Source organism: Hyla sarda, chromosome 4 (assembly GCF_029499605.1).
Source record: "Hyla sarda isolate aHylSar1 chromosome 4, aHylSar1.hap1, whole genome shotgun sequence".
Taxonomy (NCBI): domain Eukaryota; kingdom Metazoa; phylum Chordata; class Amphibia; order Anura; family Hylidae; genus Hyla; species Hyla sarda.
Genome location: NC_079192.1, coordinates 237,408,740 through 237,416,069, shown reverse-complemented (window position 1 = coordinate 237,416,069; position 7,330 = coordinate 237,408,740).

Genomic DNA, 7,330 nt, shown 5'->3' with positions numbered 1-7,330 from the left:
ACATCTCCTACAAACTGCACTCTATCGAGTGGACCCATACACTCGTTCATTGCCTCCTATGTTCCGGGATTAACCCACTAGTGCCAGGTTTCTCTCTTCATTGCATGGTTTCTTAAGATAAGACTTTTTGGAAAGAGGATATCCATCCGTGAAAGGCTTCAAGGAATGTATGCCAATGACGTTCAATTACAAATAACTGTTAAAGGGGATATCCATGTTTCAACACTATAAAAAAGAGCCACAAACATAATAAAACAATTAAAAAAATCATTCCTCACCTCTCTGACAAACTGTACTGTACAAGCTCCAGTCGCATTTCTGGTCTTTCTTTACAAACGACCAACAGGTGACCATTGCAGCTAATCAGTGGCTCCAGCAGTCACATGACATACTTCTGGCATCACCAGTCAGTGACAGGAGCTGTGATGCCAGGAGTATATGTGACTGCTGGAGCCACTGACTGGCTGCTGTGGTTAGGGGCTGACCATTTGTAAAGAAAGACAGAGCCACCAGTTATTTCTTTCTAACACTTAAAGGGATTATCCATGTTTTAAACAGTGTAGGGGTGATACTACCCAATGTGGAGATTTATCAAAACCTGTGCAGAGAAAAACATGACCTGTTGTCCATAGAAACCTAGATTGCTAGGTTTAATTTTTTAAAAGGTCTCTTTAAAAAAGAAGCACACTGATTGGTTGCTATGGGGAACTGGTCAACTTTTCCTCTGCACAAGTTTTGCTAAATCTCCTAAAATGTGTTTACTGCATGTGTTAGCCTAGTAGTTTAGGGCTCGTTCACATGGCTGCCATGCTCCCCTAAAAACAGCTTTGTCGGATAGTTCGTCAGAAGGACGGGAGTTGAGCCGACAAAAAATAGTGCATGTCCTATTTTTTTCTCTGCTCAACTCCTGTAAAATACCAGTCAACCAGTGAACTCAATTTAAAGGGGTATTCCAGGATTTTACTTTATTTGACTATGCTACAGGGGCTGTAAAGTTAGTGTAGTTTATAATATAGCGTCTGTACCTGTGTGTGACGGTGGTCTCGCAATTCTTCTGTGATTTTCTCCCCAATATTTATTTTTAACAGCATACAAAATTACTCAAGTCTCATGTTTTCCCAAGTTGAATTGCGTCGAGACGTGACATCACTAGTCAGGTGATGAAAGGGAGCCTGTCCTGCTTCAATGGGTGGAGCGATCATTGGGTGGGAGAGAGATCAATCTGCAACAGCTGGAGGCACCCTGGTTAGAAAACACTGGTCTTTTAAATAGAATGCAACTCATTTGTGTTTCAATGGGTGGGGTGGCTGATGTGTGGGAGGGAGGAAAGTGACCTCACACTTACAAGCATGGAACTATGGGATGTGTAGTTTGAGAATAAAATCCAGCAGGAAATACCCAGTTCACAAAAAGATGTATATGGCATTATGGTAATCTCACAACATAGCCATTTAGTCAGGGCTGGTGCAAGGATTTTTGTCACCCTAGGCAAAACCTCATTTGGTAGCCCCTTTGGCCCCGCCCCTTGGTAGCACCCCTTTTTTGCACTATACTGTTTCTAAATAAAATCTACCATACAAAGATCAATATTCTCACATACAGTGACCATACAGAAGTAGACACCAGTTCTACACAGGCTTTACAAGCAGTATAAGTGATTATATGTAGGGACTCACATATGACATCTTCTCTGATCTGAGTCAGTCACCTATTTTGATTTCCTCATCTGGCCCGGACAATCATTAATTCTCCAGCATTGACTGGTCTTTGCGGAATCTGTAGGACAAACATTTTAGACTCCCCCTTCCCCCACAATCACCACCTCTATACAAACTAACCCTGTGTATTGCTCCACACAGCAATAGTGCCCACTTTGTGCCCCCTTACATTGCCCCCATATATAGCAGGCTCTTTACATATTCCTCACATTGCCCCCTTTCATACATTTCCGACGTATTCCTTACATTGCTCCCATATTCATTATATTGCCCCCATATTCCTTGCATACATTCCCCCCATATTCCTCACATACATTGCCGTTACATTACTCCTATAAATTGCCCCCACATTCCTCATGTACATTGTCCCCAGATTCCTCATATACATTGCCCCCAGATTCCTCACATACGTGGTCCCCACATTCCTCATATAAGCTGCCCCCCACATTCCTCATATAAATTGCCCCCACATCCCTCATGTAAATTGCCCCCACATCCCTCATTTAAATTGCCCCCACATTCCTCATATACATTGTCCCCAGAATTCTTATATAAATTTCCCCCAGATTCCTCATATATATTGCCCCCAGATTCTTCATCTACATTGCCCCCAGATTCCTTATATAAATTGTCCCCAGATTTATCATATACATTGCCCCCAGATTCCTCATAAATATTGCCCCCAGATTCCTTATATAAATTGCCCCCAGATTTCTCATATACATTTCCCCAGATTTCTCATATACATTTCCCCCAGATTCCGTATATAAATTGCCCACAGATTCCTTATATAAATTGCCCCCAGATTCCTTATATAAATTGCCCCCAGATTCCTTATATAAATTGCCCCAGATTCCTTATATAAATTGCCCCTAGATTCCTTTAATAAATTGCCCCCATATTCCTCATATGTTTTGCCCCATATTCCTCATATATATTGCCCCATATTCCTTATATATATTGTCCACATATTCTACATATAAATTGTCCTTTCCTATTCCTAACATAAATGTCACCATCTGCAAGCCCCATTAAAAAATAAAAAAGACCACTCACCTCTCCATCGGTTCCCTAAAGCTTCAGGCGCTCCTCTCTCAGCAGCTCCTTGGCTCCTATTCTTTCTGTGTGTGCAGCATCACACACACGCTACAAACACAGAAAGTCCAATGGGCAATGACAGGATGGAGCCGCACGGCTCCATCCTGTTATGGCCACACGCAGCGTTTTAAAGTTTAAAGGGGTGCTTGCTCGGGACATCAGGGACATGAGACCTGGTTCCCTGAGCGGCACCCTCATCACTGGCTCTAGGCTGGCACCTACCTTGCCTATAGGTGGCGCCAGCCCTGCATTTAGCCCCAAGACAAGCACAGATCCTTCCTAAGCATGTCCATTACTATCTGGCAGGTAAGTACTAAAATTACCTTATTGTGGATAACCCCTTTAAATCAATGGAATCCATCGGAACCTGGTGGTGTCAGTTGTGTTCTGACCCATTCAGAGTCTGTTGCAAAAAAAATAAAAAAAATAAAAATAGAGCCAAACAGACTGTAATCGAGTCGGAGCACAACAGCAGTGTAAACTTTTTTGTGCTTTAGCCATACCAGGACTGTTGGCAGATATACTACAGATACAATACCAATAAACTACTGGGCTAACACATGTGGTTACTATATGCAGTAAAAAAATCATGTGGGGTTACCACTTAACCCCTTAAGGATACAGCCATTTTGGCCTTAAAGGGGTACTCTCCCCCTAGACATCTTATCCCCTATCCAAAGGATAGGCAGGGGGTCCCAGCTGCGGTGGCACAGCAGTCATCTGGTGCACGGAGCAAACTTCACTGCGTGCCTGATGACTAGCGATGCAGCACCGGAGGCTCATGACGTCACACCCTCCCTCTCAATGTAAGTCTATGGGAGGGGCATGACAGCTGTCACGCCCCCTTTCTGGCATTATAAACAAATGCTGGGTGCTGTAGGGAGATCGCGGAACTAAAGGATATCCTTTGAATAGAGAATAAGATGTCTAGGGTCAGAGTACCTCTTTAAGGACACAACCAATTTTATTTTTGCGTTTTCGTTTTTTCCTTCTCGTCTTCTAAAATCCATAAATCTTTTATATTTCCATTAACAGACCAATATGAGGGCTTGTTTTTGCGTGACAAATTGTTCTTTGGAATGACATCACTCATTTTACCCTAAAATGTATGGTGAACCATAAAAATTATTTTTTGCGAAAGAAAATGTAAATAAAAATCACAATTATTTCGTTTTCATGCTACACACTTGGGTATAATTTCAGTCATATTGACCCACTTTATTTTGTGGGTCAATACGATTAAAATTATATGCATGGTTACATACTTTTCAATTGTTGTACTATTTGTTTTTTACAAAATCATTGCCCTATTTTGACCACTTTAAGCATTCTAATTTTTCTATACACGTGACGTTATGAGGGCTCAATTTTTGAGCTATGATCTGTTGTTTTTTTAGTACCACTTACTGCGTATATGTGACTTTTTGATCGCTTTTTATTAAAAAAAATTTGCAATATGATGTAACCAAAAAGCTGAATTTTTATTTTATTTTTACCATACGAAATCGTTAATATTATGTTTTTATAGTTCGGACGTTTATGCACATGGCGATACCAAATATGTTTATTATTAATTTTCAAATTTTTTTTTATTAACATGGGGAAAAGGGGGATTTGAATCTTTATTGGGGGAGGGGCTTTAACAATTTTTTTTCACTTGTTTTTAACCCCTAACAACCATGGACGTATATTTCCGTCCGTGGCCGGCTCCCAATCTGTGAAGTGCTATCAGCAACCAGGACCCGCGGCTAATACCGGACATTGCCGATCGGGCTGATGTCCGGTATTAACCCTTTAGACACCGTTATCAAAGTTGATTGTGGCATCTAAAATGGGAAAAATCCATACCGGCTAGCTCAGTGGAGCTGTTTGGGACCGCCGTGGTGAAATTGTGGCATCCCAAACAGCTGAGAGGACAGCAGGAGGTGCCTTACCTTCTTCCCAGGTGTTCGATCGGCATTTAATTACACCAAGCCTGAAACCCAGGCTTGAGCAATCAAGCCCAGAAAACACTGATCAATGCATTCCTATGGCAATGCATTGAACAGTGCCTGCAATCAGTATATGCAATATTCTAGCTCCTAAAAGGGGCTATAGCACTGCATAAAAAAAGTAAAAAAATCTAAAGTTAATAGATGTGATTTAACCCCTTCCCTAAGAAAAATTTGAATCACCCCCCTTTTCCCATTTAAAAAAAACAAACTGTGTAAATAAACATTTGTGGTATTGCCACGTGCGTAAATGTCCAAACTATAAAAACATAATATTAATGATTTCAGCGTAAATGTAAAAAAAAAAAAAATCTGCTTTTACGTCACATCACATTGCAAAAATTTTTTTTATAGGAAAGCGTTCAAAAACTCACTTATACGCAGTCAGTGGTATTAAAAAAACAATAGATCATGGCTCAAAAATTTAGCCCTCATACAGCCACGTATATGGAAAAATGAGAATGTTTAAAGTGGGCAAAATAGAGCAATTTTAAACGCAATGATTTTGTAAAAAAAAGTTTGCGATTTTTTAAAAGCAGTACAACAATAGAAAAATATGTAACCATGCGTATCATTTTAATCGTATTGACCCACAAAATAAAGTGGGTCAATATGATTGAAATGATACCCAAGTGTACAGTGTGAAAAAAAAAATCCCAAAAATGTATAGTTAATTTAACAGCACGGTCAATGGCGGACGCGCAAAAAATTTCCAAAGTCCAAAATAGAATATTTTTAGTTACTTTTTATACAAAAAAAAAATGAATAAAAAACGATAAAAAAAAGTCTGATCAAAACAAAAATGGTACCCATAAAAACTTCAGATCACGGCACAAAAAATTTGACCTCATACCGTCCGTACACAAAAAAAATTTAAAAGTTATAGGGGTCAGAAAATGACATGACATGTAGTTATGTTTTTTCCAGAAGTACAACAAAATCAAACCCATATAAGTAGGGTATCATTTTAATCGTACGGACCTACAGAATAAAGCGAAGGTGTACATTTTACCAACAAATGTACTGCGTAGAAACGTAAGCCCCCAAAAGTTGCAATTTTTTTTTTTTCTTAAATTTTGTCGCACAATGATCTTTTTTCCCGTTTCGCTGTAGATTTTTGGGTAAAATAACTGATGTCAGTGCAAAGTAGAATTGGTGGTGCAAAAAAAAAAAAAGCCATCATTTGTTTTTTTAGGTGCAAAACTGAAAGGGTTATGATTTTTAAGATGTAAGGAGGAAAAAAGAAAAGTGCAAAAAAGGAAAAATGCTATGTCCTCAAGGGGTTAAACTTTTTTTTTACATTTATTTTACACTTTTTTAGTCCCCATAGTGGACTATGTATAGCAATCATCATATTGCTAATACTGTTCAGTGCCCTGCATAGGCATAGCACTGATCAGTATTATCGGCAATCTTCTGCTCTGTTCTGCTGGAAGGCAGATCTGAGTAGAAGACCCTGGGAGAGCGGTGGAGGCAGGTGAGGAGACATGTATTGATCACAGCATCTGAGGGGTTAATGGCGGACGGACATCAGCGCGATCTCTGATATCCATTACCGGTTGGTCTGCGGCTGCTGACGCCGGGACCTGCTGTGCCTGAAGCAAGCACAGCTCCTGCACTAGCGCCATAACCATGCCAAAAATATACGGCACGGTGTGCAAAGTTACTTGCTGCAGCGCCATACATTTACGGCGCATTTCCTTAAGGGGATTTTCGATTTAAAAAAAAAAATACAAAGGCACCCATACATGATAAAACAAAAAAAAATGTTTCACAGAAAGTTTAGTTAGCTGTATAATCACCCCCCCCCCCATCACCTCAATTTAGTTCACGCCCATCTGACTGACCCTGAATTGTCAGACAATCTATAAACTCACAAATCTCAGGTATCAAGAAACTGTAAAAAGGTGTGTGATCAGGATACCCTAAGCTATGTGAAATCTAAATTTTTAGGTTTGCCATAGGTTATATCTGCAAAGTCATATTGCATCACATTGTATCTAACTACTAAATGAACTAATTTTGCTAGATTTATTTCAATCATTGCTTCCAATTTTAGGATATGTCTAAGCCCAGCTAAGAAAAAAATGGAGACAACAATTCCATTCATCTTTTATTCTTTCCTATTTAGAAAACTGTGTTTTCTATACTGAATATATGCTTCATTTTAAACCCATAAAATACATGTAATTTGGCTAGTACAATAAACTGATAAAAAGATGGTCTACAAATGGATAAAACAGGAGCCTTACAATTAAACATAAAATCTCAAAATGATGTAAGTGATGTGGTTTAATTGTGACCTGGCATAAAAATGAGCTCCCAGCTAGATGAGACTAGATCATTACCTAAATGATAATAGTGTGAATTGCTGAATGCTGCTGCTATTAACCCCTTAAAGGAGTATTCCAGCGCAAAATAACTTATCCCCAAAGGATAGGGGATAAGTTATAGATTGCGTGGGGTCCGAGCGCTTGGGCACCCCGGGATCTCCTGGACGGGGCCGCGGCAGTCTGCAGGAAG